At 41.0% G+C, this 26,308-nt stretch overlaps 1 long non-coding RNA gene across 1 annotated transcript; it reads right to left on the reverse strand.

Annotated features, from left to right (window-relative positions):
• Positions 1-7,047: 7,047 nt before the first annotated feature.
• On the reverse strand, positions 7,048-22,752 carry LOC117519583. Its single transcript, XR_004563357.1, has 3 exons — positions 22,677-22,752; positions 20,395-20,399; positions 7,048-7,060 (listed from the first exon to the last, which is right to left on the reverse strand). It is a non-coding gene; the product is annotated as an uncharacterized LOC117519583 (long non-coding RNA).
• Between the last annotated feature and the right edge of the window lie 3,556 nt (positions 22,753-26,308).

Raw genomic sequence — 26,308 nt, forward strand, 5'->3', positions numbered from 1 at the left:
GCTCTGTTGACCCAGTAAGTCGTCAGAGAACAGAGAACTTTCAGAAGAAGTCGGCATGAGGAGTTTTTCGGACATTCCATTGTTAACGGACATTTTGTAATGAAAGAACGTGCGGGCAGAGTCGCATGTCGGGCCGGACCTGACCGCGGGGGGTCGCGACAGGAAAAACACCTCCGTTGGAAACCTTAACGGGCAAGTTGGAACATGCCCAAGCTGTTAAACAATTTCTCAGTTACTCACTTGTTGAAAGCCATCAAAAGCCGCCTGAATTTTACAAATGGTTTTCAACACGGAGGTGTTTCTCCTGTCGCGGCGCACACAGATTCGCTGAGTCGTCACGGAAACGACTCGGCGAATTTGCGCGCACGTCTTTCATTAAAAAATGTCCTTAAACAGTGGAATGTCCGCATAAAGTCCTCATGCCGGCCTCTTCTGAATCTTCTCTGTTCTCTCACGACGTCCTGGGTGAATTAAGCCTTAAATTAGGATGTTTTCAGGTTGAAACAGGCTGACGACGGCGCCTGGAAGCGCTGCGCGATGTCCCGCTCCGTGGGAAGTCCTTACAGCAACAGATCTCTCATCAGCCGTTAAACTTTTCACCGAAAAACAGCTAAATTTCTCGAATAGTGTCCACTCGGATATTCCTCACAGGTCCAGAAAAAATTTTGATAAAGCAACGCGCGCCATCTCAAGCAGTGTGTGAAAAAAGGGAATTCATCTGAGAGGGCTGAACCAATCTCACTCAAGGCCTGCCCACAGGGAAATGACGTCACCGACACGTGTGAAAAAACTCACGCATGCGCATGAGGGTTCAAGCATGATTGGTGTAATCGCACGTCATTCAAATCCATATAGTTAAAAAAATAAAATAAAAGTGTCGGTTTCTTATCTAATAGACCTCGTATATATACACATATATATATATACTCAACAAAAATATAAACGCAACACTTTTGGTTTTGCTCCCATTTTGTATGAGATGAACTCAAAGATCTAAAACTTTTTCCACATACATAATATCACCATTTCCCTCAAATATTGTTCACAAACCAGTCGAAATCTGTGATAGTGAGCACTTCTTCTTTGCTGAGATAATCCATCCCACCTCACAGGTGTGGCATACCAAAATGGTGATTAGACACCATGATTAGTGCACAGGTGTACCTTAGACTGCCCACAATAAAAGGCCACTCTGAAAGGTGCAGTTTTGTTTTATTGGGGGGGGGATACCAGTCAGTATCTGGTGTGACCACCATTTGCCTCATGCAGTGCAACACATCTCCTTCGCATCATCCGTGAAGAGAACACCTCTCCAACGTGCCAAATGCCAGCGAATGTGAGCATTTGCCCACTCAAGTCAGTTACGACGACGAACTGGAGTCAGGTCGAGACCCCGATGAGGACGACGAGCATGCAGATGAGCTTCCCTGAGACGGTTTCTGACAGTTTGTGCAGAAATTCTTTGGTTATGCAAACCGATTGTTTCAGCAGCTGTCCGAGTGGCTGGTCTCAGACGATCTTGGAGGTGAACATGTTGGATGTGGAGGTCCTGGGCTGGTGTGGTTACACATGGTCTGCGGTTGTGAGGCTGGTTGGATGTACTGCCAAATTCTCTGAAACGACTTTGGAGACGGCTTATGGTTGAGACATGAACATTCAATACACGAGCAACAGCTCTGGTTGCCAACTGCACGCTCCCTCAAATCTTGCGACATCTGTGGCATTGTGCTGTGTGATAAAACTGCACCTTTCAGAGTGGCCTTTTATTGTGGGCAGTCTAAGGCACACCTGTGCACTAATCATGGTGTCTAATCAGCATCTTGGTATGGCACACCTGTGAGGTGGGATGGATTATCTCAGCAAAGGAGAAGTGCTCACTATCACAGATTTAGACTGGTTTGTGAACAATATTTGAGAGAAATGGTGATATTGTGTATGTGGAAAACGTTTTAGATCTTTGAGTTCATCTCATACAAAATGGGAGCAAAACCAAAAGTGTTGCATTTATATTTTTGTTGAGGTATATATATATATATATATATATATATATATATATATATATATAATATATATATATATATATATATATACTGCTCAAAAAGTATTGGAGCACTTTTTAATCAGAGCATAGCCTCAAGTCATTTCAACTTTTGGAATATTGATCTGATGATTTAAATAGCAGATGGGGTTGTTAATCGTTTCAGCTACTTGGTGTTAATGCAGTTAACAGCCAGTGCACTAGAGGGGTAACAGTGAGATGATATCCAAACCAGGAATAGCTTAACAGGTGGAGGCCACTGACCTTTTTAACCTCCTCTTCTTTTCTGACTGATTTTTCACTAGATTTGCTAGATTACGGTCAGTATTACTACTGGTAGTGTGGTGTGATATGTGGACCCTAAAGAGGTTGCAGTTCTATACATCCCATTGCCAGAAGGTTTGCTGTCTCCAAGCAGAGTCTCAAGAACATGATGGAGATTCCAGGAGACAGGCAGTTACTCTAGGAATGTACAGGGCCATAGAAGGTCCTTCACCCAGTCTCAGGACCGGTATCTACTTGTTTGTGCAAAGAGGAACAGGATGAGGATGAACACTGCCTGAGCCCGACAAAATTACAATTGAATGTATCTGACCAAACAATCAGAAACAGACTTTATAAGGGTGGCCTGAGGGTCTAAGGTCCTGTAGTGGACTCTGTGCTCACTGTCTGGCACCGATGACCTCGATTGTCACTTCCCATATTACACCCGAATTGGCAGGTCTGACACTGGCGCCCTGTGCTTTTCACAAATAAGAGAAGGTTTGACCTGTGCACATGTGACAGATGTGAAAGAGTCTGGAGATGCGATGGAGAATGTTATGCTGCCGTTATCCTACGAACATCATTCAACATGACCGGTTTGGTTGTGGGCCAGTAATGGTCTGGGGAGGCATATCCCTGGAAGGACACACAGACCTCTACAGGCTAGACAACGACACCCTGACCCTTATTAAGTATCAGGATGAAATCCTTGAACACACTGTCCGACCCTGCACTGGTGCAGTGAGTCCTTGGTATAAGGGGTACAGAGGTATGTGTTTGCACATTCAAAACAGTTTTGATCAACTGAGGAAGAAAACAGAACCATCAATCACTACATTGTTTTCAAAAGTCACTTTTCCACAGGACTATATTCATTTTATATGAGTATATACTGTATGTCCCAAACTGAAAATACCAGCAAGAGTCTTATGTGTATATTTTAAAGCTAAGTTACTTTTTATAATAAGAATTTGCATTTTTAGTGACACAATAATAGAGCATTAAATGCATGTAAATGAACTTTAATTACCATATGTTGAAAAACTTAAATAACCATACATTGACACATCAGCCTGTAATTGTCAGATATTTTGAACCATTGTGTGAAATATGTGTCATGGAGAATACGGCCGTTAAAGTCCAAATGATGTCTGACTTTGTGCTCTGAAATAAAAAAAGAAGATGAAGGGATCATCTGACAGCAGGACTATTAAAAGGTGTTACAATAAATCTTCTTATCTTCTGAGAGGGATTGTACAGTGAGGCTAAGGGAAGAGGAGGTCAAATTATGCAAAGGTCCATCCATTTTCTATACATGCTTACTCCAATTATGGGTCGGGGGGGACCTATCCCAGCAGTCATGGGGCGTGTGACGGGGTACACCCAAGACAGGACACCAGTGTGTCACAGGGCCACATATAGGCAGACAAACATAGTTGCACCCACACGCACACCTATGGACAATTTAAAGTTTGCAGTTCAGCTAACATGTGTGTCTTTGTGGGAGGAAGCCAGAGCACCTGGAGGGAACTCACACAAACACGGGAAGAACATGCAAACTCCACACAGAAAGGCCACAGGTGGGAAGCGATCTCATGACCTTCTTGCTGTGAGGCAACAGTGCTAACCACTAAGCCATCATGCTGCCCTTATGCTAAAATTTCACTTTTCAATTTAGGAATTATCTCTAGTGTGACATCACCACAAACGTACCGCAACTGAAGGAAAAAAAAGGTCAGAGAAGGAGCACTTCCTGGACTCAGAAAGGAATGTTTTGGGGTCCTCATTGGATGGGAAAAAATATCGAAAAGCTAAGATAAACTCCAAGGCACTCGTTATGGGAAAGGCTTTATTTGTCGGGCTGGGTTACTTTAAACCATTCTGAAGCACGCTGAAATGTGTCAAAGTTTTTATGGTTTAAACTGGATGGATTTGCTTCAAACCTGTTGCATTGTATACAGTGAGGAAAATAAGTATTTGAACACCCTGCGATTTTGCAAGTTCTCCCACTTAGAAATCATGGAGGGGTCTGAAATTTTCATCTTAGGTGCATGTCCACTGTGAGAGACATAATCTAAAAAAAAAATCTGGAAATCACAATGTATGATTTTTTTTTAATAATTTATTTGTATGTTACTGATGCAAATAAGTATTTCAACACCTGCCAATCAGCAAAAATTCTGGCCCTCAAAGACCTGTTAGTCTGCCTTATTCCTCACTGTATTACTTGAGTAGATATCTGGAGGTGATTATATTTCAGAGTAATTTGGACAAAGGTCAAAGGTAAAGGAAAACATGTTCAGAAAACACCTTTTCATTTACTTCAACAACTAAGAAGCCCAGATGGATCAAACATTGTGGGGCTATTAATTGGATAAATATTTAGAGGTAATTAGTGTTGGATATTACTCGTATGTTTCATGGTTAATTTGTCTGTGATATACATCTGCAGGCTGTGATAGTGACATGCTGTCCAGGAAAGACTTTGTCCAATAGAACATTTAAAATTGAAGTCCGTTATCTGTGGTTTTTGAGTCTTTTGAATTCGCTCCCCATTACACCCTCCTGTCCTGTGCTGGAGACCCTCCTGTCCTGTGCACCAACAGCATTTCCTGTATAATCATTTTGAGTATTGTTCTGTAATTTATGTCTGTAGCATGGCCCAAGCAGAGAGTCACCCCTTTGAGTCTGGTCTGCTTAAGGTTTCTTCCTCAGACGGAGTTTTTCTTTACTACTGTTGCTCTGGGGGTTAGTAAGGTTAGACCTTACTTGTGTGAAGCGCCTTGAGACAACTCTGTTGTGATCTGGCGCTATATAAAAGAAATAAATTGAAAATTGAAATTACACCTGGGAAAATTGGAAATTTGCAGTCTAACAAACTCCTTTAGAGTTTCTTTTGGAGACGTTTGGTTAAAGGTCAAGGACAAGGAGAACCTGGCCCAAGAAAGACCTTTTTTTTTTGTATAGCTCAACAAGCAAATTTAATTTAACCAGATTAGTCCCATTGAGATCGAGAGCTCTTTTGCAAGCAAGACCTAGACAACTATTAAGTTTCCAGTTCACCTAACCTGCATGTATTTAAATGTGGGAGGAAACCCATGCAAACACGAGGAAGAACATGCAAACTACGCACAAAGAGGTCGTAGGTGGAAATCGAACCCATGACCTTCTTGCTGTGAGGCAATAGTGCTAACAACTAAGCCACTGTGCTACCCCAATCAAGAAGCCTAGATTTAAGATGTAAAGCATGTATTATTAGTCTGTAGCAGGATGAAGGTCCTGGCTCCTTATTGAAAAGACGTTCCCGCTAGCTTGGCTAATGGGGAATTCCCCTTTGGCTGACCTGGTAGAGGAGTGGTCTTTAGTGTGAGCCGTCCGGGGTTCGATCCTACCACCATCCCGGCCACAAAGGTCCTATGGTCACAATTGGTGTTGTCGGCAGGATGTGGGTAGTCACAGAACATGCTTAAATGCACCTGTGACTTCGGGACGAAGTCAAAAATGGTGGGGAGATATGTAGCAGGATGAAGGTCCTGGGTCCTGATTGAAAAGATGTTCCCGCTAGCTTGGCTAATGGGGAATTCCCCTTTGGCTGACCTGGTAGAGGAGTGGTCTTTAGTGTGAGCCGTCCGGGGTTCGATCCTACCACCATCCCGGCCACAAAGGTCCTATGGTCACAATTGGTGTTGTCGGCAGGATGTGGGTAGTCACAGAACATGCTTAAATGCACCTGTGACTTCGGGACGAAGTCAAAAATGGTGGGGAGATATGTAGCAGGATGAAGGTCCTGGGTCCTGATTGAAAAGATGTTCCCGCTAGCTTGGCTAATGGGGAATTCCCCTTTGGCTGACCTGGTAGAGGAATAGTCTTTAGTGTGAGCCTTCCGGGGTTCGATCCCACCGCCATCCTGGCCACAAAGGTCCAACTGTCACAAGTCAACAAAATGTAAGTCACACAGAAGTCATATGGTGAAGTCATACATAGTCAAAAACACCATAAAATTTACTAGTACATTTATATTGTGTTGTGATGGTATGTATCAGCCCTGATGCATTCATTCACTTTGTAGTTCCTCCTTTTCTAACAACAGCATGCAACAGACAAACAGATGCTTTTTAACTTAAAATAAATTCTGATTTCAACAGGCCACATATTTAAATTTTTGATATGCAAGCTTGTTTGTAGAGTTTTAAACCAAAATAGCAGTTATAATGTGCTGTTCACTGACAGAACACAAAAGCTCACTTACACTCTATGATGTGTGATGTAGAATAGACAGACACAGCCAGTGCATGAGATAACCTGTGTGGTGCACACAGATAATGACAGTGAGGTGGAACAGGTCACACAGAGGTCAGCGAGACTCACTTGGTGGTCTGCACATGGAGGGTACCAGTTAAGACCGAGGATCTGTTAGGGTGAGACCCAGTGCAAGGTTATCGCCGTCACCATCGCACACTTCGTCCCGGCAACATGTTATGGCTATCATTCACAGCGGACTAAAAGCAGCTTACACCAAATAAAAAACTGCACTCATGCATGTAAAAGCCCTTCAGTCCAACATATGAGACAAATTAAATCAATGCTGGGTTATTTTCTGCATGAGAGCTTTCACTAGTAAAGGTTGCCAAACATCATTTGGTTTTCTACAGGAAAATGACATCTGATTAAAAATAAGCCCGTGTTAAATCTTTTCTGAGTTTGGTTCCTTCGTTCCTTGCTCAACTAATATTTTAAGGATTTCTCACAAATGAAACACTTGTTAAAGGTGAGTGTAATGACTAGGGTTGATAAAAAGTGGTCCTATTCTTTAACACAAAATTACAGACATATTTAAAAGTGAGAGGTGAATGTACAATATGAGCCCTTTAAAGTTATACCTGAGTGTCAGTAACATAGACTTAATGTATACTGGACAAACCTTGCATCATGACACCCATAGGTTTTCTACAGAGACCCGGAAGAGCCAATATGAGGCCCATACGTATCTGGGCACTGTCACATTGGCAGCATCAGCATTGCTGACATTGCCTATGTCACGACAAACCCATAAATGGATAAAGAGGTGGAGCGTGAGTGATGCCATGTGTGACTAAAGAAGCCAGTATGTCCTGGGTCTTCTCTGGGGCTTCCTTCCAGTTGAACATGGTTGGAAGGCCTCCTTCACTTGAAGAAGACACTCCTCTAAAATCTTAAATTAAGATTATTTCCATTAATTGGCATGTAGAGCTGAGTGTAATCAGCATAACAGTGAAACTAAATTCCTTAGTGTCCCAGTATCTGTCCAAGAAGAGATATGTAAAGCGAGAACAACAAAGGATCCAACACAGAACCCTGAGCTACCCCATATTTTACTACAGAGAAACTGGAAGTAATGTTATTATGTGAGGCATTGCAATTGGTTGGAAAAAAATATGTCAGCAATGACAGAACTGGAATGGAAATAGCAAAAAACAAACAAACAAAACAAAAACAAAAAACAGTTTAACAATATACAGTGAATTACTGTATCAAAAGCTGCACTAAGGTCCAGCATCATCATTGAGGTGGTGTCTAAATCCATAAAGAGCAGAAGATCATTAGTCATTTAAGTGAGTGCCATTTGTGTGGAGTGATATACAATTAATGAATTATGAGTTCAATGGTAGGAATATTTCATGAGGTGAAAGATGGAATGGCACATTCCAGCTTTTCTAAAATGAACTGAATATTCGTTCCACTGAGAGAATGAAAAAACATTTATTTGTTTTATATAATGGCTAAAATAGATCCTTGTCATTTGACATTTTATTAATTTATAAACAACAGAAAAGGGACTTACATTTTGGTGTGCATCACTGGTGTGTTGACATCAACAGTCTAACACAAACACAAACTTTAAATAGGAGTCCAAAATTGTTCTCAGTCTGTGATGCCATGCAGTGACTGTGTACTTTCCAAAAAAAAAAAAGACTTCATGTACTTCTTTAGTCAAGTGAAAAATTGTGTCAGAAATTTGTCCAGGTTTTCATCCTAACTTCATCCTAACAGCTCTTCATGCCTCCAGTTTATGGCGTAGTGGATTTGTTTTTGTGTGTGTGTGTGTGTGTGTTGGGCTTGTGTCCAGAAGATCATGGGTTCAAATCCCCGCCTGACTGGAAAATCACTAAGGGCCCTTGGGCAAGGCCTTTAATCTCCTATTGCTCCCGGTGTGTAGTGAGCGCCTTGTATGGCAGCACCCTGACATCGGGGTGAATGTGAGGCATAATTGTAAAGTGCTTTGAGCGTCTGATGCAGATGGAAAAGCGCTATATAAATGCAGTCCATTTAGCTCATTCAAATTGTCGTCTGTCAGCAAAACAAACGCCGCCATGTTTAGCTAAACGCAACCCCCACTCGTGTGTGTGTGGGCAGGGTTCACAGTGTGCAATGGTACAAAATGTATGGAACCAAATTGCATGGTAAACAGAGGAGGAATCAACAGAGGAGAGGAGTCACCTAAATCTGAGGATGACTGGATATGCAAGTATCTGAATCCAAAAACTAAAAATAGACAAAGGGGCTCATTCAGCAGTTCTTTTATTACCTCCCACATTGCTGAAGCGGTGAACCAGGATGTTGTTTTCACTGGTGTGTGTTTGTGCGTCTGTGAATAGCATAACTCAAAAACAGCTGGACAGCTTCCTTTAAAACTTTGTCAAAGGTTCAGGAAAACATAGTCTGAAAAGCACTTTTATGAATATAAAATCTCCCTTTCACAACCCCCCTGGGGGGGGGGGGGGGGGGGGGGGTGTATGTGTGTTCCTCCAGCTTGGATCCTCTACCAGAGGTCTGTGAGTTTGAGGGTTCGGTGCAGTATCTTAGCTGTTCCTAGGACAGCACTCGTGGAAAGAGACCTCTGATGTTGTACCTGGAATCTGCTGAAGCTGATCTTCCATTTTGGGGGATACAGCTCCTAGTGCTCTTATTACCACTGGGACAGCTTTGGACTTTACCTACCACATCTGCTCCCATTGCTCCTTTACTCCTTGGTAGTGCTCTACTTTCTCATGCTCCTTCTTTCTGATGTTGCTGTCAACTGGGATTGTCACATCGGTCACAACTGAGGTTTTCTTTCCCTTCTCAACCACCAATTCGTCTGGTTGGTTGGCCAACAGCTGATTGTCTGTCTGGAATTTGAAGTCCCACAGGACCTTAGTTCTGTCATACTCTACCACCATTGGTGGTGTGTCCCATTGGAACTTGGGGACTTCTAATCTGTATGCAGATCAGATGTTCTTGTTCACAATTCCCAACACTTGGTTGTGCCTCTTAGTGTACACCATCCCTGCTTGCATCTTGGATCCTCCTACTATGTGCTTGACTGTCTCTGAGACACATTTGCACAGCCTGCAACTTGGGTCCTATTGGCTGTGGTAGACATCTGCCTCTATGGACTTGGTGCTTAGGGTTTGTGCTGCCATGATCAGATCCTCTGTGCTGTCATTTAGGCCGGCCTTTTATAGCCACTGGCAGGTCTTCTTGATGTCAGCCACTTCCTCTATCTGTCAGTGGTACATCCCATGGAGGGGCTTTGTCTTCCATGAGATCTCCTCTTCCTGTTCCTTATCAACATCTGTCTTAAGCTGCCTGAGGCATTCTTGTAGCAGCTGATCTCGGCAAGCCATCTTTCTGATGTATTTGTGGATGCTCCTTGTCTCATCCTGGATTGTGGCTCTGACATTCATTAATCCTTGCACTCCCTCCTTGTATTGCTCATAGACCCTCAGGACACTGGCCTTTTGGTTAAAACCTTCCTGCATTGTGAAGAGTTTTCATGTCTTGACATCAGTGGCATCTATCTCCTCCTGTGGCCAACTTATTAGCCCAGCTGGGTATCTAATGACTGGTAGGGCACATGTATTGATCTTATTCATACTATTGAGCTGGTTTCTCAGCACCTGTTTTACTTTCTTGAAGTCTTTGTCTGTGGCTGACCATCTTTCATCTTCATCATGGTTCCCACTGGCTTTTGGGATTCCCATGTACTTGTATCTTTCCTATGTGTCCCCTATCTTACCTTGGGGCAACTCCACCCCTCAGTCCAGATCACCTTCCCTCTCTTTACCACCATTCGGCCAGTTATCCAATCTGAATGACATCCCAATATCCTCACTGTAGATCCTGGTGATGTGGATCACTGTGTCACTCACTCTTGGCATACAGCTTGAGGTCATCCATGTACAGGAGTTGGCTGATGATTACTCCGTTTCTAAATTAATATCTGTAGCTGCTCTTTGTAATGACTTGGCTGAGGGAGTTGAGGCCTATGCAGAATACCTGTGGGGAAAGTGTATCACCTTGGTATATTCCAGAATTAATGGTGACTTATGTGATTGCCTTGGAGTTGGTGTCCAGTGATGTCTTCCACAGTTCCATTGAGTTCCTGATGAAGGTTGTCGGTTCCAAGCACTCCAGTATCCATGTGTCATAGGCCGTCCTACAGTCATTTGTTTCCAATGCTCTTCTGAGCTGTGCTCATGTGTTGACTCATGTGCCAACTCACCTTGGTTACTATGATGCCTGATAAGAGCTTCCATGTTGTGGAGAGTCATGTAACTGGCCAGTACTTTGAGGTGTCATACCCTTGTGGGGGTCCTTCATGATCAGGATTGTCCTGCCCTGTGTTAGTCAGTCTGTGTGAGTACCTGCTGTTAGTAGCCCACCCATTTGTACTGCCAAATGGAGTGCTGTTACCTTCTCTCACCCAGTAGGTGTGGATCATATCAGGCCCTGGTGCTGTCCAGCTCTTCATCCCTGAGTCTCATTGGATGTCTGCTTTTGTGATGTTGATTGGTTCTTGTTCTGGGAGGTGGCTGTGGTGTGCTCTTAGGTCCACCAGCCACTTGGCATTTGTGTTGTGTGATGCCTTTTCTTCCAAATGGTTTTTTTCCAAAGCGTGTTTATATATATATATATATATATATATATATATATATATATATATATATATATATATATATATATATATATATATATATATATATATATTAGGGGTGGGCAAACATAAAAAATCTTAATCGCATTAACTCAATGACTTTCTGTGATTAATCATGATTAATCGCATGGTATATGTGAAACCCAAAAATGAATTCAAAATCTGTAGTTTTTGTCAAAAGCATTTCCTTTCAGACATTGGCATGAATGTTTCCACATTTCTGAGCTGAGCTTACTGTTGTGTGGGCCGCCAGAAGAGGAGGTACTGCTGGCCCACCACCAGTGGGCGCCCTGCCTGAAGTGCGGGCTTCAGGCACAAGAGGGCGCTGCCGCCACGGACACAGCCGGGGGTGACAGCTGTCACTCATTATCTCTTGACAGCTGTCACCCATCTACACTTCATCATCCCACTCCATAAAGATCGGACGTCATCTCCACCTCGTTGCCGAGATATCGTCTACCTTAGGAGGTAACCTTCTCAGCCTGCATATCCAGATAAGTGAATAGAGACGCTGCACGAGTGTGTGTTAGAGGTGGAGGTGGAATTCCCACCGTTGTTGTTACTGGGTGTTCACACACCCACATCTGATTGTCTCTGCTCCTCGCCAGCAGTACCAGATCCGACACGCGGAGACAGTGGCCACCTGGGGTGTTCGGGATTTGGCGGCTCCAGTATTCTCCAGGTTCAGTGGCGGAGGAAATCGTGCGGTTCCGGTTCTTCTCAGGACAGACGTCCTCTATCCTCGAGCCTGCCCACACGTCACCTTTGCTAATTGACTATTGTACATATTCTGTAATCTGCTGTGTTTGGTTGTGCTTTTCACAACAGTAAAGTGTTCATATTTGACTCTTTCATTGTCCGTTCATTTACGCCCCCTGTTGTGGGTCCGTGTCACTACACTTTCACAACACTTACAGCTGCTGTGCTTCACTTCACTTCAGGATGTAATTTGAAAAGAATATACAGCACGTTTCATTTTGGGAGGAAAAAAAAACGTTTTAGTCGATTGCAGTTTCTTGTCTGTATTACATTTGGAAAGAGGTGTCATTTTATTTAAAGCGGTGATTCATTTTGAAGTTATTAATTCTGACCGGACTCTGTCTCAGCCGCGCAGCGTTTCGAGCTGTGTGAACGGAACGGAGGACGATTCTCGTTTCTTGACAGCAACAAGACAAGAGTCCCAGTTAGTGACTTTAATCCACACAAACGTGACTGACGATATGTTAATGGCTTTGTGAGGGTTTAAGAAGCGGCTTGCCGTTTCTGAAGAGCAGTGAATCAAAGAACCAACGAGCTACTGGATCGAAGCATTGCTTCAATGGTTCATGGTTTCAAAGTGGAGCCGCGCTGCAGAAATAGTTTATCACAGACCAAACCCTGAATATCCGACTTTACTTGTACGTCCATATGACTCTGAAACTCGGAAAAATCCGTATAATTTACGGACTATAGGTTGACATGAAAACCACCGAAAAGCTGTGTTCACCGCGGGGACACGTTCGGCTATTCGAGATTATTCAAGATTTTTTTTTACCGATGACGAACGATGCGTAAAAGATCCGGGCCTGATCCTGTAGAACTTTGTACCGAAAATGTCCATTCAAAAGTTTGGCATCTTTCTGCATTTTGTTTGTTGTGCATTGCATAGCCTGTACTTTTCTCGATCCTCGTGTCGTTTTCTGTGTGAACTCAGCTATCGCAAGGAAGCAGCAGCATAAGCTCGCCCCCGACTGACGCTTTCAAAATAAAAGGCAACGAGCAACAGTCATAAAAGGCTAAAAAAACAAAACAAAAAAAAAACGGAGCGTTAAGGGGAGGAACAAAATTGTCGGCGATAATGACTTCAATAATTAACGCAACGTTAGCGCGTTAACGTTGCCCAGCCCTAATATATATATATATATATATATATATATATATATACACAACCTGGTCTCACGGCAAGTCGTGATTCAGCAGCACGAAATATACATTAATCTATTGGTTCATGATATTGTGACGAAAAGCACCTCATTTTCGTCACGGCACCTCGAATTCATTCTAATTCATTCCATGATGGCTGCACGAAATTGGTTATGGTTAGAGTGAAGAAAAGGAGTAAGATCAGGTTATGGTTAAGGTTAGGTTTGGGGGTAGGAGTAGGATTAGTAACAGTGAGTTAAATAAAAACCCCTGTCAAAAATTTGACTTATTTCATGATGGGAGCACAAAAAAAAAGTAAGACTGTGGACTGCTATATATATATATATATATATATATATATAATATAAAATAGCCATTAGCCATAGAATATGCTGGGGTTGGGCTTGTTCGCTTTCTTCACCTTGTTAGCTGTAAGCTTTCAATATGTGTGTTTTTTTTCTGATGCTGTTTAGGTATTTATGGAGTAGTTTATGTCCAACTTGTTTTTCTAATCATATTTTTTGCTTTCTGGTTGTAACGAAAATACGTGTTGTGGAACGATTGTCATGGTAACCGGTCTGATATGGGAAAATATCGGACTGAAAATCAGCCAATCCGAGCTCACGTAGCGTCGCAGCCATATAATAAATATGTATATTTACTTGTATATTTATATTGTGGTAGCCCTTTGATGCCTTCATTTTGATTTGTTTTGTTGAGGGTTCTTTGATTGTTTGTTTTGCAGAGTCCTAAAAACACAGTATTTCTTCCAATTTTATCACTGAGTCATTATGTTGCTCTGTCACAGTACTGTAGTACCACATTCTGTGAAGTTTTTTTGTTTGTTTTTTGCAGTGTTGTATAGTAACAAAGTAAAAATACTTCACTACTGTACTTAAGTACGTTTTGGGAGACTTTGTACTTTACTTGAGTTTTTTTTTTAATTCAGCTTACTTTCACTTTTACTTCACTACATTTCCGACCTTAATTGCATACTTCTACTCTGATACATTTTCTATGCGCCATGCCGTTACTTGTTACAAAAAAAAAAACACACACACACACACACACGAAAAAAGTCGTGTTTTCACCCAGAGACACCACTGATTACTAGTGACTGCAACGAAGTCAGGCCCATTTGTCATGAGGCATGTCCGGCAGGAATTTTTGCAGTTTCACACTTGTTTGTCAGGAAAATGATCATTTCTCTACATTGATTACAGACCTGCAGCGGGTCTGTAATGAACTTTTCTGCAGCATGGCTTTGCTTTGAACCTTGAACCAATCGAAGCAGTGATTCGCAGGTCGAAGCAGTGCTTCAATCTACGATTCGTGGATTTTATTTCGCTTTATCCTAATTTTTCCCCGCTAAAACCCTGAAGAGCATATGTCTGTGAGTAACATTTAATATTTTTATGTTAAACTGACCTGCTATGGTCTTCTGAAACAGTTGAAGTATTTTATAACTTAAAAACGGGGCCGATGCTAACACGTTAGCATGTCTATGGCATTTTCAGTGTTAAAGTTAGCATTAAGCTGTTCGCATCAACACATTTGTGTTGATTTGTTTTCTGTATAATTAATGGCTCAGCGTTCGTTGTCGTAAAAGAGTCAGATTGTAATTTTTTAAATTTATTTTATTCATGTAATAATAATAGCAACAACAGTCTACATAATAGACAATAATAGTCAATAATAATAGACTAATAATGTTACAATACAATTTTAGAGAAAGAGACAAAAAGAACCTGATGAAACACAACAGAAAAGATAAAACCATGTAACAATGAAAATAAATAAATACATATAGAAATAAATAACTGTTTCCTGTGAACATCTAGTGAGTAGCCTACTCCTGTTAGGTTTGAAACCTTGTTTCTGAAGTGTTTTTTGTGTGATGTGCACAATTTTCAGTATTTTGACTAATACTACCAGTCATTTACAAGCCCAGATAAACTTTTATTTAAAAAATCAGTCCGTTTTTGATGATTAACATTTACTTGTACTTTTACTTTCAATACTTGACTACATTTAGTTGTACTTTACTTGTCATACTTAAGTACAATAAATACTAGATACTTTAAGACTTTTACTTGAGTAGCATTTCAATCAATGACTTGAACTTCTACCAAAGTCATTTTTTTAATGGATATCTGTACTTTTACTTAAGTGTGATTTTCCGGTACTTTATACATCACTGTTTTTTTTTTGGAAGCCATGGAAGATAATATCTATATCTCATATCAGGTTTGGAGTGCAGAAAAACACAGCACGACTTTTCCATTTCAAAAACTGACTTCTGTTCCCACCTAATGGTAGAAGGGAACATTGCAAGAGGATACACGGCTTTTGTCTACAAGTGGAAAAGGGGATTTAGTTGCTTCATATTGTGTGAGTGCAGAGACCCTAAGCCCCTGCGCCGGCCCCTCACCCCTCACCTCCTGTCTCCTCTAATGTGGCTTTATTGACTGTGACACTCTGAGCATGGAGACGATGGCCAAACAATTAAAAGTGCCCCCAAAGGAAGGCCCATTAGAGTCACAATCCATTCCACAGGCCTTGTGTGGTTCAGCACTTCTCTGTGTGTGTCCTGTGCACGAGCCCTGCGCTAGTGCCAAATGCACAAGCGGTGCAAAGTGACACACATAAAAATTCTCACCTCACCATCCCCCATCAGTCCCTGAATATGAAACAGACGTCTGAGCGTTCTAATCTCCACCAGCGCCGCACGGGAACAAAACCCACCTCTCACTTTACGCCATTAAACCAGCGAGATCAAGAGGACAGCGCCAGTGGAGCGGCTGATGAATGTAACATAACTCCAATTAACCGCCGCCATCATTTCTATGATGACTTTGTAACACATACTTTATTTTTTTATGTCTAAACCTTTACATCCCTCAAAGAACAACTCACTGGGTTATCACTGAAATCAAGTCCACTTAAGGTCGAGCAAACATCTCGAAGATCAACTGGATTACGACGAATGAGTCTGTGGTGTATTCAGCTGCCACGTAAAGCTCGCTGTCGGCACAGATAGCGCACTAATGAAGTGCGGAAAAGAAATCGCAAAGTGATTAATGCTCTGAAAGACACACCACACACGTACAGATTTTGGTTCTAACAGAGGCCTTTGTTCTAGTTCTCGACGTGGTTCTGTTCTGTCCACAGCATGTAACGTGGAGCCAAACCCCATAATGAGGCTGCTAATGGTGGGAGTGACCTCTGACCTCATGTGTCAGTTAGGGTCTTCACAGAGCACAGGCCGGCCACATAATCACTTCCATGAAACTAATCACAGGCTTTCAAATGTGAACTTTTCGTCCTGCTGGGGAGCTAAACGTTCATTTAGCAGAATGCAGCCGTGTGCACTCCTGTCACATGTCGTCAGCTTTGATTATGACTGTGAGATGTTGTTTGTCCTTCTTTATTAGTTTGCTCCATGATGAAATGATCTGTGCTTCACCTCCTGGATACCTTCCTGTCAACAATTTAGGTTTGAGTTGTACAGCCATGAACGGCCAAATGCACCCACACGAGGTGCAGTGCAAAGACTGGTTTTGGTGAATGGTTTTTTTTTTTGTTGTTGTTTGCTTTGTTTTCTTTTTTCACCAGGTTTTGCCTGATGTGACATAAAACTGTGAAGACGGCAATAACAGATCAACTACAACTATTTTAACCATCGCACTGACTGACAACGGTTCTTTTCATCAGAAAAGACATCTTCAATGAATCAAAATGTATGATTTATGTTGAGAGTGAGAGAGACAGACAGAGAGAGAGAGAGAGAGAGAGAGAAAACATGAGCAGGTGTGTTATAAACAGCAATAACACTGTTTTATATACAGTATCTATCTATCTATCTATCTACACACACATATGCACATATATATATATAGAGAGAGAGAGAGAGAGAGAGAGATCTCTCTCTCTGTATATATATATATATATATATATATATATATATATATATATATATATATATATATATATATATATATATATATATATATATATATATATTATACAAATAATGGATGGTAAGGAGTCCAAAGTTATATTGGACGAGGCGTGGCAGAGTCCAATATAACTTTTCTTCATCCAATATTTCTCTATGTTGGACGACTTGCCATCCATCAGTTGTTATGTTCTCCACCCCCCTCCCGAATTAAGCAAACAAAGAGTCAAGTAAATTAGATCAATTTATTTTGTTGTGAAAAGCATATGAATGATTCAGATGAATGCTTCTAAAACATCAGTAGCGTGCTTGTCTACCTTCTTAGTGTTTTTGGCATCCTTGGAGTTCAATATTTCCACCAGTTCCTCCTCTGTGAACTCAGCAAACCTCGCTGGCAGACGATTTTCTGCTGTTGTTGACATGTTTGTTGCTATTTTTTAACCAGCGACTGTCAGCAAGTTCCTGACCTCCGCTACGTCATTAGTGATGTCCTCTCATGAATAATTGTATGCCATGCTCTGATTGGCTAGCTTTTGGCAGTAAGCTCCAACGCTATTGGTCAGTGGGAACCGATCCAATATAACTTTGGATAATTTCCCTTTGGATCCAACATAACTTTCTGGCGCCAAGCATGCCAAAATACAGGTAAATGATGGACAGAAAGGCTAATCTGTGATTGGCTATTGCAGTCTGAGTGGAGAATATATACGAGGTCTGTTAATAAAGTATAGGTCCTTTTTATTTTTTTCAAAAACTATATGGATTTCATTCATATGTTTTTACGTCAGACATGCTTGAACCCTCGTGCGCATGCGTGAGTTTTTCCACGCCTGTCGGTGACGTCATTCACCTGTGAGCACTCCTTGTGGGAGGAGTCGTCCAGCCCCTCGTCGGAATTCCTTTGTCTGAGAAGTTGCTGAGAGACTGGCGCTTTGTTTGATCAAAACTTTTTCTAAACCTGTGAGACACATCGAAGTGGACACGGTTCGAAAAATTAAGCTGGTTTTCGATAAAAATTTTAACAGCTGATGAGAGATTTTGAGGTGATACTGTCGCTTTAAGGACTTTTCACGGTGCGAGACGTCGCGTAACGCTCTCAGGCGCCGTCGTCAGCCTGTTTCAAGCTTAAAACCTCCACATTTCAGGCTCTATTGATCCAGGACGTTGTGAGAGAACAGAGAAGTTTCAGAAGAAGTCGGTTTCAGCATTTTATCCAGATATTCCACTGTTAAAGGAGATTTTTTTAATGAAAGACGTGAGGGCGGATTGCAGCGCACGAGGGTTCATGCATGTATGACGTAAAAACATATGATTGAAATCCATATAGTTTTTGAAAAAAATAAAAAGGACCTATACTTTATGGACAGACCTCGTATATATATATATTCAGTGGATTACATAAGTATTGAACATGTCGTCAATATTCTCAGGACATGTAGTTCAGAACTTTAAAGATTTGAAGGCTGTTTGTCTGAAAGAATGGGCCAAAATCACACTTGAACAATGCATGCAACTAGTTTCTCCATACAAGAGGCATCTTGAAGCCATCATTACCCACAAAGACTTTTGTATGAAGTATTAAACACATTTCTATAAGTGTGTTCAATACATCTTCCCTGTGTCATTTCACATTACTACACATTACTTAATTGATTTCTTTACATGTGTGAATTGTTTAGACATATATTTACTGAGAAAAATGATGATGTGTTCAATACTTATTGTACCTGCTGTATGCGTTTATACGAGGTCTGTGATAAAAGTATCTGACCTTATTATTTTTTTCAAAAACCATATGGATTTGAATCACGTGTGATTACATCAGACATGCTTGAACCCTCGTGGGCATGCAAGAGTTTTTTCACGCCTGTCGGTTACGTCATTCGCCTGTGGGCAGTCTTTGAGTGAGGATTCGTCCACCTTCTCGTCATTTTTTCATTGTTTAGGAATGGCTCAGAGACTGCTGCTTTGTTTGATCAAAATTTTTTCAAAACCTGTAAGGCACAACTGAGTGGACACCATTTGATAAATTCAGCTGGTTTTCGGTAAAAATTTTAACGGCTGATGAGAGATTTTGGTCTGGTAGTGTCGCCGTAAGGACGGCCCACGGTGCCTGACGGCGATCTGTGCTTCGTGGCGGCAGCGTCTCGCCGTTTCAAGTTGAAAACTTCCACATTTCAGGCTCTGTTGACCCAGGAAGTCGTCAGAGAACAGAGAACTTTCAGAAGAAGTCGGCATGAGGAGTTTATTCGGACATTCCATTGTTAACGGACATTTTGTAATGAAAGAACGTGCGGGCAGAGTCGCATGTCGGGCCGGACCCGACCGCGGGGGGTCACGACAGGAAAAACACCTCCGTTGGAAACCTTAACGGGCAAGTTGGAACATGCCCAAGCTGTTAAACAATTTCTCAGTTACTCACTTGTTGAAAGCCATCAAAAGCCGCCTGAATTTTACAAATGGTTTTCAACACGGAGGTGTTTTTCCTGTCGCGGCGCACACAGATTCGCCGAGTCGTCACGGAAACGACTCGGCAAATTTGCATGCACGTCTTTCATTACAAAATGTCCTTAAACAGTGGAATGTCCGCATAAAGTCCTCATGCCGGCCTCTTCTGAATCTTCTCTGTTCTCTCACGACGTCCTGGGTGAATTAAGCCTTAAATTAGAATGTTTTCAGGTAGAAACAGGCGGACGACGGCGCCTGGAAGCGCTGCGCGACGTCCCGCTCTGTGGGAAGTCCTTACAGTGACAGAAACACCCCATAATCTCTCATCAGCCAAAACCAGCTTAATTTCTCGAATAGTGTCCACTCGGATATTCCTCACAGGTCCAGAAAAAATGTTGATAAAGCAACGCGCGCCGTCCGCAGCGGTTATTCAGACAAAGAGATTCCGACGGGCGGGGTGGAGCACTCCTCACTCAAGGCCTGCCCACAGGCGAATGACGTCACCGACACGCGTGAAAAAACTCACGCATGCGCACGAGGGTTCAAGCATGTCTGACGTAAAAACATATGAATCAAATCCATTTATTTTTTGAAAAAAATAAAAAGGACCGCTTTTGTCATTACAGACCTCGTGTGTGTGTGTGTGTGTGTGTGTGTGTGTGTGTGTGTGTGTGTGTGTCGTTGTAGGAAATCAGAGGACATAACATTTGACTGCAATGACCTTGACCTTCACCCAAATCACTGGGGTAAACCTTTATTGATATCCACATTTGGTAGAAATCAGTAACACGACTTCAGAGGAGTGGGCCAACAAACAGACAGGCAGACATGACCTTGATTGATCTTGACCTTTGCCATAACAAATCCATTACAGATAGTTCTGGGGTCAACCTACATGGGCACAGTGGAACAAACAAAACGCACACACACAAAAAATATTTCTCAAACTTCCATATACATTTACGTTCTGTGTGTGTGTTGTGTGTGTGTGTGTGAGAGAGAGAGAGAAAACATATGACATCAGCCCAAGATAACTGTGTCTTTTATCTTAGTTCAGAGCGATATCAGTTTGATCTGTTGTCTTCAAAGCAAACTGGATGAGCCTTGAAAGAGTTAAATGTTGAGGCGATTGGACATGGTATCAGGTATGAAGAATTCATTTTTCTTTTATGCATGTTTTCATTCACAGAGGAAATTATAAACTCATGAAAACACTCTGATGTTCAGTGATTTTCTCTCTCTCTCTCTCTCGCTGTCTGAACATTCACAGGTGAGCCGGCACAGCTTTAAAATGTGAGCCTCAGTAAATGTAAAACAGGGAAGGACTTCCGAAATATTTGTTTTATTGCATAAGGTTAAACTTTAGATCTGTTGAGGTTTTCCAGGAAATGTCAGGTTTTCAGGAAGTTAAAAACTACACTTTATTATAATCTTTGAAATACAAGTCTGACATACATCCCCACAATGCTTCACCACAACCCAGACTACCAAGAATATTATATTTATTATAAATCAAAAGCATCATTACAATGACGATGAGACGGTCATCATATTGAAGAATTAACTGTTCTAAGTAAGTTAATGAGTCAGTAGTTAAAAAACTCCATTGGTATGTTATGTATGGAAAACCATTCTCAAATGTATGATTAGGGAAGATCAGAGAAGGATTTTATTTCAAGAAAACAGAACACATCTAGACCTGAGTCATCCATGTGCCTTCTGGCAAATTGCCGCTAAAAGTTCATGTCTTTAAAAAAAAATCCTTCTCCACTCCACCATGACATTTTGACTGCTGATGCAACAGACAAAAGTTGCACTATTCAGTTTCTTCAATGGTAAATGGACTGCATTTATATAGCACTTTTCCATCTGCATCAGATGCTCAAAGCGCTTTACACATCAATGCCTCACATTCACCCCGATGTCAGGCTGCTGCTTATACAAGGCACCCACTACACAACGGGACCAACTAGGGGGATTAATGACCTTGCCCAAGGGCCCTTAGTGACTTTCCGGTCAGGCTGGGATTTGAGCCGAGGATCTTCTGGCCTCAAGCCCAACACTATAACCACTAGACCATCACCTCCCCTGTTTCTTCAATCACAGCCACAGCAGCTGATAACTCCTTCAGAGCTGCCATGGGTTTCTTGGTGACTCCTTCTGGTGTGTTTCCTCAGCTTTTGAGAACTGCTTAATGATTCATGTAAAATGAAGTCCAAGACATATTCAGTGGCTTGGAAATGTTGGCGTGTCCATCCCCTGACTCATCTTAAGAAAAATGCAACAGTGATGATTTGTATTTTAAAAATCCTAAAATTTAAGACCCCAATGAAAAACAAAAAAATTTGTTTATCATCGTTGACATCCAAAAATAAAGTGATGAGGGCAGGTGGATTGTTTTTTCTTCTCAGAAACAGGTACATACAATGTCATTTCAAAGCTGAAACTTTGACACATGCAGCACCTGCATACAAAGTGAGGAACTAAAAGCTAGAGGTGGGCAGATCGATCGTAATAGCGATAATATCGATACCAACACTGGTATTGATATTGAACGATCCTCGTGGAAAATGATCGATACTCAAGCTTTTTTCTCTCCCGCACGCACTGACTGCTGCGCACGCAGATTCATCAAAGTCTACTCTCTGTCTGTAAGAGCAGTGCTGCGCTGTGTCACACAACACGGAGCAGCGCACCCTTGTATTGTGGTTTGTCAGCCCTCAACCTTAGGAGATTTTGTTTTAAGTTGTGTTGAGTGATTTTTTTAAACAAAAATGTTGACTGTGATAATAAAGTATTTTGTTGTCACGTACAATGTTTGGCGCAATTCTAACCTAGGTCTTTTGGATCCTTTGGATCAATGAAGCTTAAATATGAAAAAGTATCGGTATCAGTATCAATATCGGCGATACTGGGCCTGTATTTACTTGGCATTGGATCAATACCAAAATTCCCGGTATCGCCCACCTCTACTAAAAGCATCAGCTCTTCTGAAAATAAATCTTGTTTCCATGTTGTATACAATCAGTGAACTGCATGCTGTTAACGTGATAAACATGCATACTGTGTGTGAGTGACATGGAGCAATTGACTGTGTGATTATCAATAACAACAAACGGCAAGTTCCGGGCCCTGCTCGGTAAACTTCGGCCGTCGTCGGCCAAAGCATACTTGCCACCTAGTGGATCGATGCAGGCCGATTGTCGGCATGTGGGCAGGGATGATAAACTTTTTTTGTAATGGGGCCTTATTTTGTCCAATTTCTCTGAATATGAATGGATTTGGATAAAAATGACTAATTCCTAAAGTGTTAATGCATTTTTTTTAATTAAACGTCTTAAATTAACAGTCAAAAGTTACTCTACAAGCTCATCTTGATTGTATAACTTCATATGCACTGGAGTAGTATAGTAAGGTTCACTATGTTCAGGCATTAGCTTTCATTGGAATTTAGTGATTTGCAAAACTATACCTTTCTCAAAAGTGCACACAATAGCCAATCAGAAAATGGATTATCACCATGGTGGTTATCTTGGATTAGTAAAAATGGCAGCATAAAATGTGAGTTTTTCCAATAACTAAGCATCTAGACAACCTAGGATTTTGATTCCAGTGGTAAATGTGCATTTTCAGTGCCAAGGAATCCAACAAAATCCGACAAAAACATACATGTGGGCAAAGTCATTGGTCATAAATGTGGAATCAAGGTCTTAGGTCAACCAGAAGTCAAGATATAAAAAAACCTCCCATTTTAAACCTGCATTTTAATCCAAAATGGCAATCATTTTCTGATTGACTCATGCACTTTCTAAAGGCATATAATTTTTCCTTATTTCCACAAAATTCCAACAAAATTACATAACCAACCTGACTACGTATAGGAATTACACCACTGCCCAATTAAAATTCTTTTGACTGCACCAAGAGTCTTAACGTTTACAATGTGGGGCAGAGAAAGAACATTTAAAGCATTTATATTGAGCAATGGATGTGAAAACTGATGTACATGTGATTTCTAGTTTTTTTTTATTTTCAATAAATATGGAAAATTAAAAAAAACCTTTTTTCATTTTGTCATTATGTTGTGAGCAGAATTTTGAGGGGGAAAATGAATTTACTCCATATTGGAATAAGGCTGTAACATAACAGAAAGTGGAAAAAGTGAAGCGCTGTGAATACTTTCTTGGATGCACCGAGAAGCATAAGGAACTGTGCTTTCCATGAGCAGTCTGAAGTAAATATTTCCTTTTTCATCACACCATTTGGGTTATGGATAATTTTAGGGACATTCACAACTACTTCCTCCACATTTATGCTAGTGTGGAATGTTCAAATTCCCACAATATCTCCATAGACCAAAGCATCTGCACTGGTTCAATATATAGCCTTCGATAATCTCCACCAATACCAGGAAGCAAAACTAAATGATTGACCACTTTATAGTTATTTACACCCTGTATGGAGACATATACACCAGTTAGTAAATGTATAATAGGTTTAAAGGATATAGAGCATACCTACTGTGTTGTCACTTTGAATATAGCATCTGTACCGTATTTTCCCAAACTTGAGACTGCAACCCAGTGAGGTTGCATAATATCCCAAAGAGACTGGCAAATAAATAGATAAAAAAAGAATAAATAATGCTCAATAATTATAAGAATATAATGAAAGACATATACAATATGAATGAGAAAACAATGAAACATTGTGTGAGTGTAAACATGTCGCAGTATGACTTCAATAAAAAATTCTATCATCTATAGCACATCTTTAAAAACTGTGGGACCTGAAGAAATGTTGATATGTTTGACATCATTTAAAACCTCTGTTCATTACAATGGTTTACTGGTACTTGTGAAGTATGTAACTTATGTGTAGAAACTGTGTCTAACAATGTTGATACAAAATATTTTGTGATATGTAAACAATAATATAATTTTAAAAAAGATGCATATGTTAATACGATGCCTTCTTTTTAAAACATCATTTTTGCAACAGTGAACCGCCTCATTTGAGTTACCCACTACTGCCATCTACTGGAGAACAATGTGGCATATCACTTATCCACACTTTAAAAATAACCTCCCGCAGTAATAATCATCATGAAATTAGAATGAATATTTAGTGCAAACTAAACATCAGCTCAACACAATATACAGAAAATGTAAGAATACTGTGGTAATTATTTAAAAATATATAAATAAAACTTGATGGAGGTAGTTGGAACTTCACAGTCAAGATGTCGGCCTAGAGGGATGTCAGTCCAACATCTAAACAATGGGTTTAGCTATAAATCAAGAACAGGCACCAGAGAAAAGAGCCACACAAACAAAGCAGCTGCTGTCTGTGATGTGGTCAGTCCTTGTTGAACTTGGATAACAATACAGTGAAAAGCTAAACAAAAAGTTTTGCAGCCTCATAAGTAAGGATGATATGATTCACATCTTAAGCTTGTCATTTGGATTCAAAAACTGGGACACGTTAGGCAAACCATGTAGTGTTGAACCAACACTTAAAAGCATGTAAGTCCTCCCTCCACATTACAGAGGATTTTCACAGAAGTGAAAATGTTTCTCATGTAGTGTGCCAAATACAATATCAACATCATCAACTTCATTATCAGGCAAAAGTTCAAAGTCTCTTGGCAACATCATTGCTCAAGGAAGCAGTGGCACTTGCTTGACTACATCATGAGCCAAAAGCACAACCAGAAAGATGTCCTGTAAACAACACAGACAACTTGATCATCGTCTAAACTTCTATGTGATCCATGTGAACATCCGCCTTATGAGGAATCCTGGAAACTTCAAACTGCTAAAAGGTTCAATATCACCAAGCTTGAACACCCAGAAAACAACCCAGACCCATCAACAAAAGCAGAGTTTCAATAAGTGCCTGATTAAAGAAATTTACACAAGGATAGGAAACACCAGAAGAGGAAGCAGCAGGATTGACTGGATGAGACTGACCACATCCTCCAATGACTCATCAACCAAAAGTGAAAAGCTTTCCTCACAAACCCAAAAGACCTTGTAAGAGAAAAATTCTTGACTTTAGTATTGTGAAAAGCAAAACTCACAAACTGAAAAATCAGTGGTGGATCAACAAGACTACTGAAGTCCAACCCTTTGCCAACAGAAATGACAGGAGATGCTTTTTCAATGCCACAAAGCAATCTACGGCCCCTCCAATCAAGGACAAGTACCTCCTCAAAGCATGAGTAACCTGAGTCTGCTGAAGACCAAAGATAACATTGGTGCTCGATGGAAAGAACACTTTGAAGACCTCTTGAACACCAACCCAGTCACTGTGAAGGAAGCACTCTGCCATCTACCAAGAAGAAACATCATTGAAGAACTCACCAAACACAAACGCTTGAAGAAACTCTTCTCGTCTCAATTGGTATGAAAAACAAAAAAACACCTTGTTAAGACAATGTTCTTTTGAGGTATTTAAAGAAGGTCTGTTTTACCAACACCAACTGCATCAGCTCATCATCAAAATCTGGATTCAAGAAAGAAATGCCCACAGACCCAAAAGACTCAATGATTGTCACCATCTATAACCAGAAAGGAGACAAGTTTGACTGCGGAAACCATTGCAGAATCTCCTTGCTGTCTACTGCAGGACAGGTTCTCACACGGATTGTCAACAAACATCTGAGACCACTATCAGAAAACATCCTCCCTGGAACCCCGAGTGGCTTCCAGCCATCAAGAAGGACAGTAAACATGATATT

Source organism: Thalassophryne amazonica, chromosome 10 (assembly GCF_902500255.1).
Source record: "Thalassophryne amazonica chromosome 10, fThaAma1.1, whole genome shotgun sequence".
NCBI lineage: Eukaryota > Metazoa > Chordata > Actinopteri > Batrachoidiformes > Batrachoididae > Thalassophryne > Thalassophryne amazonica.